This window comes from Castanea sativa, chromosome 5 (genome assembly GCF_040712315.1).
Source record: "Castanea sativa cultivar Marrone di Chiusa Pesio chromosome 5, ASM4071231v1".
NCBI lineage: Eukaryota > Viridiplantae > Streptophyta > Magnoliopsida > Fagales > Fagaceae > Castanea > Castanea sativa.
In genome coordinates, this window is record NC_134017.1 from 27,649,502 (window position 1) to 27,670,763 (window position 21,262).

The window sequence follows — 21,262 nt, forward strand, 5'->3', positions numbered from 1 at the left end:
TCCCCTTTTTTTTTTTTTTTTTTCACTAAATCTTCAGGTTTTTTTTTTTTTTTTCCCTTTTCTTTCTTCCTTCTTCACTAACTCTTCAGGTTCTTCTTCTTCTTTTTCTTTTTTTTCCTTTTTCTTTCTTCCTTCATTTTTCCAACGTAACTCTTTTTTTTTTTTTTTTTCTTTGTTTCTTTGGAGTTCCTGCATCTTTTTTTCACAACTCTGTTTTGTTTTTTTTTTCTTTGTTTCTTTCTAGCTACTTCTTCTTTTTTTCTTCATCTCAGTCACTGATTTTTCTATAGATCTAGTTTTTTTTTTTGTTATTTTATGTTTAGTTAGTAAGAAAATGGAGAAAATGCTAAAAATTTTGAATTTGTGCTATTGTGGTTATGTTTAAATGGGTTTGTGTTTCTGAGCTTGTACTTGAATGGTTTTAGTGTTATATTTTGGAGCAAATTGTGGTTGTATTGTTAGTATGTTGTGTTTGATTTTGAATTTTTTGGGTGTGTTTGTATTGTGAGTATGTTGTGTTTGATTTTGAATTTTTTGGGTTTGTATTTGATTTTGAATTTTCTGGGTTTCCTTTTAATTTTGAATTTTATTTTTGGTTTGAATTTTGAATTTCTTGGGGGAAAAAAAACACCTAGAATTTTTATTTTTTTTTGTTTTTAAAAAAACCTATAGCCGCGTTTTTGGAAAACGCGGCTATAGGTCTCAGACTATAGCCGTGGGTAAACAACGCGGCTTTAGGTCCAATCTTTAGCCGCGGTTGTAAAAACGCGGCTATAGACCCACAGGGGCTGTTGCTGCGCTGCTTAGGCCGCGTTTACAAACGCGGCTCTAGAAAACGCGGCTATAGGCTATAGCCGCATTTTTGGGGTCTATAGCTGCGTTTTTGAAACGCGGCTTTAGACCCCGTTTTTTGTAGTGTAGTAATCAATCTCCAAATTTCTATATGGGGGTAGGGATGTGGATTCAACTATAGCTTGACAAGTGTTCAATTCTGAACTCAGTTAGAATGAAGTGAAATCTGCCCAACTGCTTTTAGTTATGCATGTGGGCCTCATTAATTTACTGATTAGGTACGAGGGAAAACTGCCCCTGTAGGTGCAATGCAAGATACCGGTTCGATGCAGTTATTTTGGTTAATTTTCCATTCTCTCAAGAACCAAACACAATGCACTTAACAACCCCAAATCACATCATGATCATTTAAAATACCAAATATTCCAAAAACAAAAAAAGAACAAAAGAAAACAAACAATTAAGAACAAATAGATTCACAATCTTTCTCTCAAACTTACCCCATTTAAAATCACAATAACCCCAAAAAAAAAAATTTTAAACCCATAAAAAATTATCAAACAAAACTATTTAAAAATAAAATACATAAACAAACCTGATAGGAACATCCAAAGTCAGAACCATTACTAGAAACTCCTAAGAATGTTGTGACAAAAAGGAGAGTGGAGATGGTCAAACTCCAAGAAACATGGTATCGAGCTATAGATTGTGGTGGTATCAAGCAGTAGAGGTTGAGGAGAGAGATAGAGAGAAGAGGCGACTGGGAGAGGGAGACTGAAGAGGGAGACAAAGAGAGAGGTGGCTAACGTAAATAAACCTAGGGTTTAAAATTTAGCCAACTAAAATGACATCATATTGTTTTTAAATCTTATAGTGACGTCATTTTGGAAGTGATATTAAATTTATATCAAGTACTAAAACGACGTCATTTTAGTACTAGATTTTTTTTTTTTTTAAACCCTAGCATTTTTCTTAACCCACCACACAGCGTCTTTTTTTTTTTTTTTTTCTTCTTCTACCTAGCGTCTTTTGCTTTCATGCCTTGTCTGAGTTTTCTTCTCTCTACTAAAACATAAAACTATATACACTAATATATGTTAAATTATAGTGTGTGTTTATATATACTAGTGTGGTGAGGTTTCTTGTTAGAGTGCAAAAGAGCCACTGCTCACCACACCGGTAGTCTTCGGTTTGCCCAGATCGCCACCGACTACTACATTAGACACCTATGGTAGGTCTTTGAAGTGGTCGGATCGGTTCGGCATCGACCGTTTTCATTGGCTTCAGTTGGATCCTAAACATGCCTAGTCATGGGTTTATAATTTGTGGGCTTCCACAAATTATTGTCATGGTTTTTTGATTATCAGTGAGATAAATAATAATTGCCATAGTTTATATATACATGATTAAGTTTGCACTTAAGCTATGAGGATACTTGGATTGTAACATATAATGTTACGTATATTAATTTGTTAGAAAAAATATTAATGATTATTTATTTTATGTTTGTAGGGAATTACCATGTTTAGGTATCAAGTTAAGATAGGGATTAGTGGTATTTGAATTTTATTTAGATTGTATTGTTAGCATGGGTGGTGTCCTAATTTTAGGAACATGGCTATTTTGGCCATAAGTTTAGGAGAAGTGCTCAATTATTTTAGTTTTTTAATGTTACATTGTTGTATTTAAATAGGTTGAGTTATTTTCAATTAAACATATCAAAGAAGTTTAATCAAGTTGGATCCAAATTGATTACTAGAGGTCAGAATTTCATTGGTCAAATCCAAATTTACCCTTTGTTTTCTTTTGTTCTTATTACATATCAAGTGGTTCATTAGAACCAACCAAATTTCTATTTATTTATTCTCTAGATATTTATTTTCACCCTCCCTAAAAATTGTGTACATATCATATAGTATGAGATAAATAATAATAGTCGCCAAGTATCATCAGTTTTGGGCTTCAAATAAAATGTTTGCCAAACAATAATTGTCTTGGGTTTTGTAAATTTGTAAAAATTTGCCAAGCAGTAATAGTCTTGGGCTTTAAATAAAATGTTTGCCAAATACTAATCAGTCTGGACTTTGAATATATTGTCAAGCAGTGATCGTCTTGGGCTTTAAATATTTTTCCAAGTTGTAATAGTCTTGGGCTTTGGAATAGTGCATGGGTTTTGGGCTCATGAGGCTAGTTTTGGGCTTTGCTAGATAGTGATATGAAACTAGATAAAAGATGAGATTTTGAGCATTTTAGTGATAATTTATATTGTAGCCCCTTTGAAAGGCTTTTATTTAAGGACAAAGTTAGAAAGAGGGAGGAGAGATATAGAGAAATTTCAAGAGCGGTTATAGTAATTTTGTGCATGTAGAAAGATCGGGGGGCAGGGGAGGGTTTATTTATACTAAGAAGAGTGGCAAGTGAGTTCAGCCCCACTATGCTCCTATTGCTAGTAGGAGCATGAAGGGGGGGGGGGGGGGCGCTAGGCCTACTCAGCATTTTTCTAGAAGCTCATAAGCTTTTCCATTGTCAATTTTGTCTTTTATTGCCTGGTTTTTGTGTAGCTATTTGGAGGTCTTCCAAGACATGGATTTCTTCATATCAAATATCTTTGAAAAGGATTGGATGTCTAGTTTCTACAAGTTTTGGCCTTGTTCAATTTGGAGCAACGTTCACGAAGATATTTTACCTGGAAGGGAGGTAATGCAGTGTAGGAAATTGTGAAGCACTTATCTTGGGAATGCAATATCTCCCAATCCAGAGGTGATATTACTGAGCCATTTTTTATTGGAATACATAAGTCATCATAATACAAGAAATTTTTAGCCTCTGGCACCAATTGTGGATGAATTTGTACAATTTATTAAGTGAAGACTCCCTAAAAAATAATTTTTCACTAGAAAAATAATGTATTGTGCATTTCATTCCAATTTTTGAGAACTTTCTTTATGGACTTACTGGCCTCTATTTTTGGTTAAACAAGACGTCGTTGGAAATGTTATGATGTTTATTTTCTAAATATTCTTGCTTTTTTGTCCAAATCCCACGTTGAAGTAAGGGAGTCAATCTCGTACTGGAGGCTGTACCGGTTTGACTAGTGGAACGATATATTTCGGTACCAGTCAATACCGGTGTACTGTTTCGGATTTACCGTTATTTTTTATATTTATATGTGTGTGTGTATGTGTGTGTGTGTGTGTGTGTGTGTGTTATAATAAATATAAAAGTTTACCATAGAGCATTACCTTAATTTAGAACAAATTATTCATGGTTTTAGACTTTAGTAACAATTAAAAGAAAACAAAAAACACAATATAAAAAATAGAAAACTTAATTGTTCACTGCATACTAAGAAAAAAAATAATACTAATAAGTTAATGCAAATAAGTTATCATTCTACCTTTACAAAAATTTAAAAATTACAAAAAAAAAAAATTTTAAAAAGCTTTTTTCTGTACCAGCCGGTACACCCGGTATTGCCTGAAATTGGCTGGTATGGCCAGTACGGTCGGTATTTAAACCGGTACAAAATGTTAGAATTTCAATACCGGTATACGTACCGGTATGGTATCAACTACATTGCGTTTAAGGCCTTGAAATAATAATGGAAAAACCACGTTTTAATATAAAATTCCCACTTTAAATTTAATGTTTTTGTAAATCAGTTTTTATTTAAGTGGGGGGTTTTGGCCATCCAAGCTTGTAAAATCTAAGCTTGTCATGTAAATTTTCCAACCACTTCTCACTCGGACCAATTGGTGGTCGTTTGATTATTTTTTAATCAAAATTAAATTATAATCACACATCGCAAAAATAGTTATGACTTTTAATTTTTTACAATTCTCATCTGTTTCAACTCTAATCTGGGCCTTTGAACATTCATTTTAAAGAGAAATTCATAATCTTTAAGATGGGCACAAATTTATCACAATCGAATAGTCAGATATTTTGTGAAACATTAACTAACCTGGTTTAGGGTTTATCTAAGTCAGTCAAACCTAGGAAAAAATGGCAATTTTAGGATTTTAAACTCTTGGACCATCAAAATGATTTTTCCAACATCCAGTTTTTCATGTAATTTCCTATTTTTTTCATGTTTTTAAATGCAGTTTTTGTTTTTTTGGGGTTAAATTGGTTTTTTGGCACGCAAATCGAGGCTAGACAAAATACAGTATCAATAATACTATGACAAGAAGCAAAACTAATTTTCTTGTTGATTTTGTTTCCTTTGACTTGCCCCCTAATTGTATTTTGAACCAGATTAAGCTTGATACCTTGGGTACTAGTCATTGTAGGCACTGCCATAGTGGTTCCATAACTCTTTAGTTTCTTTTAATTTATTCCAATTAACCAAAAATAAATGGTCAAATGAAAAAATGGATTGATGATTGATGATGATGATTGATGAGACCATAAAAATCGTTATGGTTGTCCATCTTAATGGACGACCATTGCATCATTAGTGGACTATCAAGGAAAGATGAGCAACCACTCAACACATTCAATAACAACCATCAAAGGTCTTAAACTCTCATCAAGATAAATAATGTTACAATTAGGGTAATAATCACCCTCATTTATGTCCAACAGCTATCTAAGTCACCTATAAAAGGGACAATCTACCTCACTTACTAAGGTACGTCAAAAATTACTACAAAACTACTATCTATATACAAAAGATATGGGTTGATACCAACTCAAGCATTGGAGGCTCTCTCACCGAGCACAACCTGGTGACTCTCTTTATCTTGCAGATCTTATAAGATCGTTAAAAGCTCTAAATTGGACGAGTAACCCAACTGGGGGTTTTTGGCATCATCAGTTTGGCCCCGTCTGTGAAAAAAAGACAAGTCATTGTTCTCTTCCCGTGACAAAGGATCACTTAGTTCATTCAAAGACATGAACACCATGATACCATAGTCAGTCATAGTTAGATAGATATGAATACCATGATACCAATAATCTTCACCAGACAAATTTTTTCATTCTCATAAAATCAATGTTATCAAAGTTGTATGTGTGGTGTGTCATTAGAAAGCTCACACAACAAGCTTTAGTATAAAGTAGGGATGACAATTTTTGTTCACAGTTTAGGTTCATGTCATGCTGAGCCATGAATATTCGGTTATATAGGTTTACTCGAACCTAATTTGTTTAGTAAATATGTCAAAGAATCCTCAATCCTAACATGACATGTTTATTAAATAAGCCGATCTAGCACGATACGTTTAACTCATTTGATTAACAAGCAATGCAAATGTCAATAATAGTACATACTTGACCTCAATAATTTGTTATCAATTTTCATATATCTAAAATTAAAATACAATTACAACCATAAATAAAGTAATCAACGTATAATTACAACCATAAATTAAGCAATAATAACAACAAAAAGCTAATATATCTATAAGTTAAACGGGTCAAACAGGTTCGCATGTTAAACATGAACACAACTAATTTATTAAACGGGTTAACCATGTCAACCCGAATATGACTCAAACTCATTTAGCCTCAACCCATGACCTATATATAAACATGTTAGTAGTGTCGGATTCACAAGTCATGTAAGATTTTGTCACCCCTAGTTTAAAAGAGTCGCTGGTATTAAAAAAAAATCAGAAAAAAGAATCCAAACTCACAAATTTTAGAAAACCTTGAAATGGGTGCATCGCCACATTCTCATGCTCACTACTCATAACCAAGGTTGTCAAATCCAAACCAAATCAAACGGTCCGATTCGGTTACCCGTGACCCAACCCGGTTCTTTAGAGAGTGAAAATTGGTCCTGAAATAAATAGTGAAAAACGCATGCATCAGCTATAGAACCAACGACTTGACCTCAATAATTTGTTATCAATTTTCATATATCTAAAATTAAAATACAATTACAGCCATAAATAAAGTAATCAACGTATAATTACAACCATAAATTAAGCAATAATAACAACAAAAGGCTAATATATCTATAGGTTAAACGGGTCAAACAGGTTCGCATGTTAAACATGAACACAATTAATTTATTAAACGAGTTAACCATGTCAACCCGAATATGACTCGAACTCATTTAGCCTCAACCTATGACCTATTTATAAACATGTTAGTAGTGTCAGATTCACAAGTCATGTAAGATTTTGTCACCCCTAGTTTAAAAGAGTCGCTGGTATTAAAAGAAAATCAGAAAAAAGAATCCAAACTCACAAATTTTAGAAAACCTTGAAATGGGTGCATCGCCACATTCTCATGCTCACTACTCATAACCAAGGTTGTCAAATCCAAATTGGATCAAACGGTCCGATTCGGTTACCCGTGACCCAACCCAATTCTTTAGAGAGTGAAAATTGGTCCTGAAATAAATAGTGAAAAACGTATGCATCAGCTATAGAACCAACGACCTCTCGTCCATTTAAGAGCTCTATCCAATGCACTAACCACTAAACTAGTTGGCTTCCTTGTGTCATATTTGAAATTTATATTTTGTTTACTTTAATTGCACAAGATTAATAGCTTTGCATTTAATTTTATCACTATTTACTTAATAGTATTTTCTAAATTTATTTTTGCTCAACAATTATGCTTTTATATCAATAAATATGAATATAAAATTTGTAAATTTATGTTAAAAATGATTTTATTTTAAATTAAAATGCTTTTTATGTGAAAGATTAATAAACACAACTTTTGAAGTTGTTTATATTTATTATTTTCTATTCACTTTATAAAAATAATGAAAATTTGTTTGAAAGTTTTTTTAATTGCTTTATATTTTTTTAAGGGTAAATTTCCATATTTTTACACATTTAACATATTTATTTGTATGTTAAATAATATTAAATTAATTTTGACATCATAATGGTTCGACATCGGTTGAACCTTGATTCGACCTTAAAAATCTTAAACCTCTCTCTTTTCCGATTCTTTGCACAGTTTGGGTCTAAATACCATGCTCATAACTCCCTAAAATAGAGAAAATTTGAGGAAAACCAGAGCCAAAATAAAGAATTGGCATCACAAGCTTTCAACCATGTCTCATTTGCAAATATTTGAGGTTGAGAATACCTTAAAATAAGTTCGACAACTTGGAAATATTAAAAGTTTTTAGAATGGACCAACCAAGTTGGTCACTTAGGATGTAACGCTAGCTCACACAAACCAATTTTTACATTTTGATACAAACATATTTTCTCACACATTAGACTTTTTTTTTTAGAAGAAACTTGAATTTCATTAACTAGAAAAGGAGTACAACAGAGGCCAAGAGCAAACAGAGTCATCCAAGGCCTAACTTAAACAAATGAACTAAAAATGGCGGGATAACACCCTTCCAAAGATTTGAGGCATGATTACACTTGGCGAAATGGGCTAACTCATGGGCAGCCCTGTTGTAGACCCTTTTCACATGTTGGAAAGAATAGCAGGAGAAAGAAGACCTTGCAAGCTGGATACGTTGAACAAAATGACCCATTATACCATCACTAAGGGCGTGGGAAACTGCTGTGGTGACCACGGAAGCATCGGACTCGAAAATTACCTTGGGAGGCTTCATCTCTTAAGCCAAAAGAACACCCTGTTCCAGAGCAAAAAACTCAGTCCAATCAGCAGGATAGTGCATGGGCAGAGCTTTATAAAGAGCTGCTATCACTCAACCCAAGGAAACCCTAATGATCACCCCAACACCAGAAATGCCGCTGCCACCTAAAGAAGAAGCACCATCAACATTAACTTTGAAGAAACCCGGTGAGGGAGCAACCCAGGCACTTTGAGGGGGCTGCTTAGTGGAAAAGTACAAAGTGGTGGCCTCTTGGAAATCCTCAACCAAATTCTTTGCCACTTCCCAGATTTGCAAAGGAGGTAGACCACTTTCACCATGGATTATTTTATTCCTGTTGCACCAAATCGACCAGAAAATGGCAAAGAAAAAATCAAGGAGTTTGTCATTCGGGCTAGAGCTAATTAGGAGCACTAGATCATTGAATTCCTTTACATTCAGCAATGCATCAGTGAGGCAGTCTGGCCAGAGGGACCATACAGAGAGTGCAAGGTCACAAGAGATTAAGGCATGAAGAAGGCTTTCAGGTTCCTCATCACAGATTGGGTAGTCACAGGAGGTCTGTATTCCTTTTGCAACCATTTTTGTAAGCACAGGGAGGCCATTTACACAAGCCAGCCAAGAGAAGATCTTAATTTTTTTCTAGAAGCTTTAGAGACCAGATTTTCCTCCAAATCCGGGCATTTGGATCTCCTGAAGAGCATTCCCCTTCATCCCTTGTATCAAGAAGCTTGGAAACGACAAAATAGGCACTTTTAACTGTAAATACACCCTTCTTATTCCCTATCCAAATAAGTTTGTCCTCAGGCAGATTGTGGCTTAGGGGAATCTTTAATATCCTGTCAGCCTCAAATGGTAAAAGAGAGAATGGATAATCTCAGTATTCCACCACTTAGTCATTGGGTTAATGAGAGAGGAGACCATAGGGAAGTCCATAAAAGGGTGGGGAGGGGAAATTACCTTGAATGTTGATGGGTTTGGGAGTCACTTGTCATCCCAAATGTGAATTAGGCGCCCATTTCCAACTCTCCATCTTGTTCCGCTTCGAAGAACTTCTAGACTGTTGAAAATGCTCCTCTAGTTGTAGGAGAGGCTACTGCCTAAATTTGTATGAAGAATATCACAATATAGAAAATAATTTCGCCTTAAGGATACGGGTAGCCAGGGAGCTCGGATTTGAGAGGATTCTCCAGGCCTTTTTTGCCAGCAAGGCAAGGTTGAAAGCCTGTAAGTTTCTAAAACCCATTCCGCCTTGTGACTTTGGCTTACACATTGTTTTCCAACCAACCCAAGCCATTTTGGACTCATGATGCTTCTGCCCCTACCAAAAACTCCTCATCATTTTCTCTAGGTCTTCACATAGACTCTTTGGGAGTTGGAAACAACTCATCGTGTAGGTGGGAATGGTTTGGGCCACTGCTTTGATGAGAATTTCCTTTCCCCCCATTGAGAGCAATTTACCCTTCCACCCAGCCAGTTTTTTGCCTTCCTTTTCCTTGATCTCCGCAAAGACAAGTTTCTTGGATTTACCTATAATAGAGGGAAGGCCAAGGTATGTTGAATGTCTTGAATCATGCATTGGCCCCAGGATGTTTAGGATCTCATCTTTAAGGGCTTGGGACGTATTTGGGCTTAAAGAGATAGAGGATTTATCAGCGTTGATTTTCTACCCTGAAGCAGACTCATACAAACAGAGAATTTCTTTTAGTTTGTTGCACTCATCACCATTGGCTCTACAGAAAAGTAGGCTGTCATCGGCAAAGAAGAGGTGTGTGTGATTTTTGGAGCTCCTCTACAGATGGAAATGCCACTTAGATGATTGTTTCTTGCCGCGTCATGAATGAGAGCAGAGAATCCCTCTACACATAGTAGAAATAAATACAGGAAGAGTGGGTCACCCTGTCTGAGTCCCCTAGTAGGTATAATATTTCCATACGTTGTGCCATTGATAATAACTAAGTATGACACCAAGGAAATGCATTTCATCACCAAATTGATCCAATTCTCCGAAAAGCCCATCTTCCTCATGACTTTTTCTATAAAAACTCATTTGACTCTGTCAAAAGCTTTACTCATGTCTTGCTTTGCAGCCATAAAACTATCATTCCCCCTCCCTCTTTTTCTTCAAGAAATTCATTATCTCATACACTACCAGGACATTATCGGTAATAGGCCTATCAGCTGTGAATGCACTTTGATTTTCTGAAATGATATAAGGGAGAATAGCCTTGAGGCGGTTAGCTAGTGTTTTTGAGACAAGCTTATAAACCACATTACATAGACTTATTGGCCTAAAATCAGTCATTCTTTGGGGGTTATTAGTTTTTGGCACAAGAGCAATATTGGTTCTATTAATATCAGATACAGACATGCCAGAATTAAGAACATTTAGAACCATATTTGAAATATTAGTACCTACAACATTCCAGTACTTTTGAAAAAAAAGAGCTGACATACCATTAGGACCTGGCGATTTCGAAGGGTGCAACTGCTGGAGGGAGGAAATCACTTCTTCTTTTGTGAAAGCTCTAGAGAGCTCTAAATTCATTTCAGGAGAAACCAAGGTTGGAATGGGAGCAATTACACTTTCTATCTGACTCGGGTGAGAGAAGGAGTATATTTCTTTGAAATAGGAGATGGCAGCTTTGGCGATACTGTCCTGATCCACACACCAGTTACCGTCCTTATCCCAGATTCCCAAGATTGTATTTTGCTTCTGTCTTTCCGAGGCTCTTGCATGAAAAAACTTGGTGTTTTTATCTCCCTCTTGAAGCCAGTGAGCTTTTGAACGTTAACTCCAATAAGTTTCCTCACTATCTAGGAAATCATTGATTTCCTTTCTTACTTGGTTTATTTCCCCTCCTAACGACCCATCACTATCAAGCTGAATTAAAGAACTAAGCCTCTTCCTTTTTTCCTGTATAACCTTCGAAATCTGCCCAAAAGCAGCTGAACTCCAGGCCTTGAGATCAGCTGCACAAACAGAAAGAGCAGAAGCGATTCCTCCTGGTGTACTCAAATCACTCCCCGAGCACCAAGCCGCTTCAATAATCTCCTTGCATTCCTCCCGCTTAGTCCACATAGACTCAAAATGGAATCGATGAGCTCGTGGCAGCTTGGGGGTCTTGGGTTCAGATAAAAATAGAGCACAGTGATCTGAGGTAGAATCAATCAAGTGGTGGACTCTGACCTCGCCGAATCTGTCAATCCAATCGTTTGTAGCAAACCCCCTGTCAAGCCGTAGATACATCCTTCCATCTCCTTCTTGCATGTTACACCATGTAAAATCTAGCCCAATATAGCCTAAATTCTTAAAACCACAATAGTTCACCACTTCTCTGAACTTTTCCATCTGGCCTTAGGAACGCACTAGCCCACCTGACTGGGGGTTCCCAATCCCCCGGTAGTTCCATGCTAATGAATTCATGGCTCCCTACGCAGCACCGCCGATACATCTTCATCACCAAGACTTCCAAAGAGACCATCGCATCTTTTTTTCCTAGTTACCTTTTCTTCACCCTCTAGGAAAACTTGAGAACCAGGACGTTTCAACCTTATAGTTGAGCTTTGGGTTTTGGAATCCTTACCTTGGGTTAGACCTTGCTCTCTAGCAAGCTTTTTAATCCGGCCCCTTCCAGTTTGGGCTTTCATAATCCCATGATCCATCAGTTGCTCACTGTTGGCTTCACATGCTTGGGCATATCTCTTGGGCTTTTGTGGGCTTGTGACCTCAGAGGGGTCTTTAGTTTCCTGTGCACTTAAGCCCGTTTTTTAAAGCACCTCACTAACTAATTCCCGCGTTCCAGATTCCGATATTTCCATAGAGGATGGTGCAAACCCCTCACCCTGTGGGTCCTATTTTTAACTCAAGACTTGCTTACCTGCAATCACATTGTCTAATCTGGTTTTACTTTCTGCTGCTTGACACTCTGAGCCTCCTAACACGTCACATCCCTATCCCTAGTCCGATTGGCTTGAGACTTTTGAATTTTTCAGATTTTGAATGCTACCGTTGCTAGTACTTTCCCCACCGTGGGGTGCTAGAGTGGGTTGGCGTATATTTACAGTGGTATTGCCTTTGTCTCCATTTGGGTTATCCCTACTGGCATTGTAACTGCTGTTAGACTTGAATGAATTGGATGGGTAATATAAATTTACTCCATTAGATATATAAGCAAAGAAAGTAACAGAAGTGGATAAGAGGACTAATAGTGCTATTTATATATATATATATATATATATATATATATATATATATATATATATATAATAGAAATTCTACTCAAGTTTAATCTAAATATATATTTATGAAGTTTTCTGTAGAGAATTGAACCATTTCCCTTACCCTCCTCCCACCCTACAAGAATTTTATATTTGTGAATTGTCCATCACACTTAAGGGTGTGCAACCAACCCGTCAAAACCGACCCAACCCAACCTGCCGGGTTGGGTCAATTTTTAGGCCTTGATGGGTTAGGTTGGGTTACAAAAAAATTGTTAATAGTGGGTTGGGTTAGGTTTGGGTCATAAAATTTCAAACCCACCAAACCCAACCCGACCCACCCATATATTTAAAATATATTATATAATTAATAAATTTTTTAAATAACCAACTCTTCCTATCCTATATAAAAGTCAACTACTTCATACAAATCCTAGTAAATTACTATTTTTGTTTAGTCATTAGGGTGGTTTGCCTTTAAGGAGTTACATTGATACTAATTTTTGAGTTTTTTTAATATATTTATATTTATATTTTTTTTACTCAATTTAATAATAATAATAAGAAAAAAAATTTGTCCAACCCATGGATTCAACTCGACCCAACCCAACCCATGTGGGTCGAGTTAGGTTGAACTTATGTGATGGATTGGGTTGGGTTGAGTTGAATTTTTTTTGACCCACCATAATGAGTTGGATCAAAAAATCTCATCAACCCGATCCAACCCAACCCATGCACACCCTTACACACTAAAAGTGTGCGTTAGTGCCTTTTATTTTTTTATGTTTGTGGTTTCACATTATAGGTATTTTTGGATTCTGGGTTTGTGTGATGCGGCCCAAGGTTTGGGCTATTTCATTATAAGTTTTCGTATTTGGGTTTTCACATTGCGTACAAGTTTTGGGGTGTGAGGTTTGGGGCTTCAAGTTTGAGATTTTACATTATAAGTTTTCGTGTTCCGGGTTTGGAATTTGTGGTTTTTGATTTTGCATTACAAAGTTTTCGTGTTTGGGCTTTGGGTTTGAACTTTGAAGGATTGGGTATGGACTCTTTCGTCACAAGCTTTTGTATTTATGATTAGGGATTAGGACTTGTGATTTTGAGTTTTTCAATAAAATAGATTGTTTGGTCCTTGTTTATAAAAATATAATTCTAATAAAAATATAATTCTAAACTTAGAACTAAAGCAAAAGTGGTGGTCCCATAGATTGTTTTCTTGTTTGGCAAATGGTTTGGCAAACAGTTTTCCTTTCCGACACGGTAGATTCTGTGCGTTACGTAGAGTGGTCCCCAATAACTTAACTTCCACTCGTTGAATATACATACATTCTGCTCCATTTTAGCTTTTACAGATTCTATTCTTCGCTTCCCAACATCAACATGAGCAACCATCTTTCTTATGCTTTAAGTTCAACACTATCATATGTTGTCCACTGTGTTAGCAAGACATGGAATTGGAACACACAGACTCCCTAGTTTATACGCCCACCTGGGTAGTTGCCACCGTCTGCTTCATTATCGTTCTCATATCTTTATGCGTTGAGCGCAGTCTGCATCGACTTGGAAAGGTATGAAAAAAAATCTCTTGAATCACCCTCTAGAATCTTCATTCTTACAGTGCTCATGGTTATGGAGTAACTATGTATCTAGTCATTAACTATGTATCTAGCCAAATTTTCTTTCATGGACTTACACTTTGCTTTATTCATGATCACTTTTGATAATCCAATTGAATTTCGAACCAAAATTTTATTCGGTCGTTATGCATTTGTCCAATCTATGAATGGGTTTATTAATGTCTCAATTGAGAGTTTAGTCAAGAACTGGAATATATCATTAAGAGCTGAAGCACCAACTAAACAAAAACTTTTTTTTTTTTTCATTATTTTAAAAATAGCTATCTAGTAAAATTTTTCTTTTCAGATTTTAAGAAAAAAAAAATCACTGATTGCCAAATGCATGCATGATTCAAAAAATAAATAAAAACTTGCTCTTTTTTTTGGGTTAAAATATATGATGTTTTCATTCCTAAATTAAACTTTGCATAAATTACATTTTTCTTTCCTAAACTTTGAAAAATTTGTTCTCGATCTTAAACTATTGAGAAGGTTATACTTATTAATGTTCAATTTAAAATGTTTTTCATCCCTATATTATTGTAAAAAGTCAATTTGTCATCTGTATATTATTGAAAAAATCTCTTTAAATAGTTAAGAAAAAAAAAACTTATTAAAGTTTAGAAACAAAGTGCGAAACTCAAAAACTTTAAGGATAAAAACAATATTTTGAATCCCCAACCCCGATAAAACCTAACTACACAGTAAACACAATCCTTTTTTTGAGAACCCTTAACTACTAATATAAAACATAGACCTCTATTCTGATATCCTTTTCAAATTGTATAATACAAAACCCGTAGCTTTTCGTGAATGCCAAAGAAGAGGAACAATTTCAATTCTAAAAGAATAATAATCCTAAATGAATATTGAGGAATAAGCTGAAAGAAAAAAAATTATATATATATATATATAACGGAGAGGCACATCATAACCACGCAACACATACTGCAGGTGTAGAAGACCATAGCATAGGCTGGTCAAAATTCTAGGGGGAAAAAAAGAAAAATAAATAGTGCGATTTTGTGTGTTTGATTAGCAAACAACGAAAGTTACTACGTATGTTTGGTGATCATCTTTCCTCTGATTGCGAAAAACAAAATTTCTTCTTAATTTTGTAAAGCAGTTTTCTGTTTGATGTACATTTGTTGCTTTTCATTTCAGTTCTTGATAGGTACAAAACAAGAAGAACTATATGCAGCATTACAAAAATTAAAGGAAGGTGCTCTCTCTCTCTCTCTCTCTCTCTCTCTCTCTCATAGGCTAGACTTAACATTTTACCATGCACATTCAACATAACATGACTAGTTTTTTTTTTTTTTATTTGCTAATCCTGATCAAATACAAATCTTGTTTTAATTTTTGTGTTTTACTTTATGTTTCATCAATGACAACTTGCCATATGTCTTACTTTTTTTTTTTTTCTATTTTAAACATTGGGTATTTTATATGGAAAAAAGTATGAGAAAAGTTGTGATTAATGGGGCATTAAGTAGAACAAAAAAATAAGACACATGATTATGTTCATCCCTAATCAATGTACTTCTGACGTTTGTTTACAGAACTGATGCTTTTAGGGTTCATTTCCCTTCTACTAACAGTCTTTCAAGGCTTGATAAGTCGCATATGCATACCAACTCATCTTTCAATTTTCATGCTTCCATGTAAGAAGAGGTACATTGTTCACCCCAATGGTACCGAACATTACTCTAACCCAACTACAAACAGTCCACAACGACTTTTGTTTGAAGATACTAATTCAGGGCATTGCCTACATAAGGTATATGATAGTCTGATTTCAAGTATTTTTTTTACACATAATTTTCCATCACTTCTTAACTGCTTGTATTTAAATTCCAGGAGATATAACAATTAGCTGGAGAGAGGGGGTCATGAAGTAGAGGTCCCAAGAAATTTTATATATATATATATATATATATATATATATATATATATAATTCCTTAGTTGGGAAGATAACGGATTTAAAACATAAACATCTTTCTTAAAAATACCAAGTTTCAATTAAGCTATAAAGTTTTTGGCATGCTATATACTTGTACATATGTAGTTGAATCATTTCTTAATTAAATCATGTAAATTTAACAGCCCTATCATAGTGTGAATAAATTATTCTATATCAGCAGTAACATAGGAGTTTCCTCTCGATGTAGGTAGCAATAACTAGGGTATTGCCAAAGTACAAGTAAATACTGGTATGTGTAATACAACTACAAATGTGGTTGAAGTAACAATTTGCTATCAATAAAATTGAAGTAATAAAAAAATTAAAGTTTCCTCTTATTTCAGTGGATTCAAGAGTTTTTCCTTCTAAGTTCAAAAAATGCTTATATGGATTTAAGAGTTTGCATTTAACTTAGAACAAGATCTAACGCTACTACGTTTTTCCATCTATGACAGTGGTGCAACCAGATATTGGTGCAGTAGGCCTGGACTTAATATATTTGTAACACACTTATAATACATGCATATAAGAATGAGAAAGAACATTAAGAATATGCAACCCTTACACTTCGTAGCCATACAATGGAGATATGGAAAATTTTGGACTACTAGTCCATGTAATCATTAGAAAATACAGAAACAAATTATGAATAGGTTGCTTAATAACAATAAGAATCAGAAAAAAAATGCGTATAGATAGAAAAAGGACTGGATTCTGCTACTTAAGAAACATTTGTACATATATGTTATCTAATAAACCAACTTAGATTCAATTGATTTATAGTTATATCACTGGTGGTTCTCTCTCTCTTGACCAGGGAAAAGCTCCATTGTTACCATTGGAAGCGTTACACCAACTACACATTTTCATCTTTGTATTGGCAGTTGTTCATGTAATCTTCTGTGTCACTATAATGACTCTTGGTGCAGCCAGGGTAATGCATTGATGATCCTAACCTCCGATTTCATTAGATTATATGTTTTAATTTCGTGGCTTTTGTTCATGATGTAACTAGTTTGATATTTGCATTCTTTGTAGAAATTGGACAAATACCTAACTATATCTCTAGTCTTTCATAATTTCTGAAGTTCTTCTTCTAAATATGTAGATACGCCAATGGAAGTCCTGGGAGGATTCTATTAGGAAAGAAATTCGATCAAAGAAGGGTAATGTAAATCAGAATTTTCAAAAAATTTCTAAATAATCTTTTTAAATATTTTGGTTTGTTTTGGAATGTATGCATGAATTTAATAATTTGTGCAGGTCTAACAGGTGGCAACGACGCTCATGTTCATGATACTGATCACCTAGATTTCTTGAATGAACGTGGAGCTGGATATTGGAGAAAGGCAGCAGTTGTTAGTTGGATGGTAAGATTGAAACCTATCCATAGAATGATGAAATTTACAAATTATCAATCTTGACTAATCTGTGTTTGTCCTTTCCTTTCATTAATTGAATGAACTCAAAGATAGCTAGTCTCGTACTAAGAAGCATAGATACATTCTCTAAAATTCTTGATGTCCATGCCATCAGACACTAGTGAGAAACTCTTGCATGCGTAACCATAATGAGTTTAGAAGATAATTCGTTTTATTTTAAAAAATTCCTCCGACTTTATAAATGTTTTAAAGCATTTTAATAGTTGTCATTTATTTTTACACCTAAAAATAAACATAAATTTTTCCCTTCAAATATAATACATCTAAAGATGTATATGAATTAATTAATTCTCATTTCTCCACCATGCATGTGGTGTCCAGTTATTTTACACCTGAAATATAAGGGTAAACTTAACCTTAATTATCTCAAATGTGATGACATTCAATTACATGTTTATTGGTAGATATCATTATTCAAACAATTTTATGCCTCTGTCACCAAGTCAGACTACAAAGCAATGCGACAAGGATTCATCAAGGTCAAGTTTTCATCATTTCTACATACCAAATTATGCGTGTCTATATAGTTTGTTTCATCAGCTATTACTTTTGTTTTCTCCCTGCAGAAACACTACCCTGATGCTCCTGAATATAATTTTCACCATCATGTGATGCAGACGCTTGCAGTTGATTTCAAAAAAGTTATCGGTGTAAGGTAACACTTAAAGATACAGCTTAAATCTAATTATTGAACAATCTTCCAGGATGGAAAGTGAATTTTTACATAACCATTGTCAACTGTAGTTGGTACCTGTGGCTGTTTGTTGTGGTTTTTTTGCTGCTGAATGTGGCAGGTAATTTCCTTATATCATAATTGATCCACCTCATGTCCCAATTGCAATTTCATGTTATACTTGTGTCTAAGTTAAACATGAAAGCAGGATGGAACACGTATTTTTGGTTGTCCTTTTTGCCATTGATTGTAAGTGGTTTAGGTTGATTTCCATTGGAAATTTATTAAATTTTTATTGATGCTAAATTATATTATGGACTGACATATAATTAGACTCATGTTTTACTTGTTTGGGGTGATAGCTGCTACTTCTTGTGGGTGCTAAGTTACAGCACATCATCACCCGTTTGGCTCAGGAGGTAGTAGTAGAGAGAAACATACATGATCATGAAGCACAACTACAGGTGACAGAGATGAAGAGAGACAATCATGAAGTGCATGAAGCACCACCACCAGTGAAGCCTTCAGATGATTACTTTTGGTTTAGTAGCCCTGCTCTAGTTCTCAACTTAATTCACTTCATTTTGTTTCAGAATTCATTTGAGATAGGATTCTTCTTCTGGATCTTGGTGAGTAAACATATATCGGCCAGATGCCTAATAGTATACGTGCACATGAAATTTCGAAGGCATACGATCTAATACAATCGTAAAATTTACTCATCTGCAGTTCACATATGGATTCAATTCATGCATCATGGACAAATTGGGCTTCATCATCCCAAGACTTATTGTGGGGTAAAACTCTGGAGATAAGGGAGAATGTGGAACATATTTTCTTTTTCTAGCCCATGTTTTTGTGTGTCCCATCATTAACATGCCAAGGTAATTGTTTCTTTACGCAGGTTGATTGTTCAAGTGCTATGCAGCTATAGTACTTTGCCTTTGTATGCTATTGTGACCCAGGTTAGATATACACACGCATGCTTTACTTTTGTAATAATATAGTAGCTTCACCTGACATATGAAATCCTCATTCTTTTCTATTTACTTGTTTTAAAATATTTTCTCACCGCATGAAGATGGGTAGCACGATCAAATTTAAAGAACCATTTAAGAGCAGAGAAGAAAGTACAAGAGGCCCGATTGAAGCAAGTCAAATTCAAATGCAAAGTATGGCTAAAGAATCACCCCAAAATGCTCAAAATTCAGAATTTAACACTATTGTGATTGAAAAATCTTGACATCAATAACCGAGCTTCCTTCTGCAGCTAGCCTAACCTCCTTTTCCATTATATTAAGTTCTTCATAGATATACTATCTACAATTCGATTTTGGATATATATAGCATCTATATCGTTTCTCATGTTGTTCTAGGGAAAGGATTATATAATACAAAGATTGTGAATTGGGCTTACAAGCCATGAAATAGTTTGCCCATATATACTTACAGAAAATGTACATCACGTCTCTTTTTCTTAAGGATGTATTTACAACAAATATTCAAATTCAAATTATACAATTAAGTGTGGCTACGCAATTGACTCCTTATATTAATCCCCACATAATGATCGTTGACTAGGATCTACTTGATTCTTAATGTTTGCATTAGTTCCATGATCCTTGTTATGACCTCAATTACTACGTATCACTTTGCAAGCATATGGTTCATGAGTTTGGTCATGAGCCATGTTCTTGGATTTGAAAAGCTTGAATTGTGCGCCTGTGTGTAGCTCTTGGTGAACACACTGGCAATTTGGTCTACACTGTTAAGATAGCAAGTCATTCTTTATTCAAGGACAACTTTCTTACAAACAACATGATAGTCAACCTCTAATTGGTTCATGTGTTCATGCAAAATGGGGCTTGAACAAAGAGGAATTGAGCTATATTTATCATACTAGATAAGTGGGGGCTGAAGTAGGAAAATGTGTAATTCTTCAAAAAGAAGTTGAAACCAAGTTAACTCAATCGTTGTGAGGGGAAGTTGTCTGTACTTGGCTTCGGCACCATCTTAAGTATTTTTGAACCTTGTCGGGCATTCTTCCATTTCTTCTTGTACATCTTTATTTTTCAAACTATCAAGTAACTCCTCCATATCGGCCCCTTGAAGGGGAGGGATAGGTCGTCAAGGGAACCCTAACGACAGAGAATACTCGCCTAGTGAGGGAGAGAGAGCTCCTATGAGAGGAGAAGGATTCTCCAAGTCTTACAAGTAATTTAATCTTTAAAGCATGAAGAATTTATGTTGATTGACATGATGGCTTTTTTTTAATAACGACAAGGCATGATATTTTGATAAACCATTAAAACAAATTGAAATAATTATTTTGGACTTGAATGTATTTTAATTTCTGAGAAAACCACATAAAATAAATGTATTTTTCTTATTACATATTTTTAGAAAGCCACATAAAAAGTGATAAATAATACACTTAGGCTTGTCTTTATAAAATTAAGGATATTTTAGCTATGTTGACTATAAATGTTTTTTAAAATAATTTTTTGGAACATAACTAAACGCTAAAAAATAAGAAAAATGCTGTCTCTTTTTACAACACTCTCAGAACAAATCATTGGTAATAAGTTGTTATTAGTTATAATTTAAATCCACGACTTAAATTACTTTTTTTGCCCATCTACAATAGCAAATAATAACCTGTCACATAAGCCATGGAGCTACACATTTTTTAAATCACAAATTTCCATCGTTATAAAGGTTAAAATAACATTAATGTCATGTCAGATCTAATACCATCAATTCATTAAAGAGCATGGATTTGCCGCAAACAAAATGAGGTGGTAACTTATGAAGCTAACATGTGTCCTAAGCCATGTGCATGTCACATGATCAACTTAATTCATTTGACCACAGTTAAAACTTAAACCACCAGCCTTTCTCTCTACCAACCCAAGTATAACAAAACCTCTATCATCTCTCTCTTTGCAGACCTAGCTCCCCTTTCTCTCTCTTAGGCCACCACTGTTCATTGCCGCCATCGTACCTTG

General features: G+C 34.8%; 1 pseudogene; it reads left to right on the plus strand.

The window, feature by feature from the left end:
- The first annotated feature begins 13,985 nt into the window (after positions 1–13,985).
- Positions 13,986–19,804, plus strand: LOC142636766 (MLO-like protein 13; annotated as a pseudogene).
- The last annotated feature ends 1,458 nt before the right edge of the window (positions 19,805–21,262 follow it).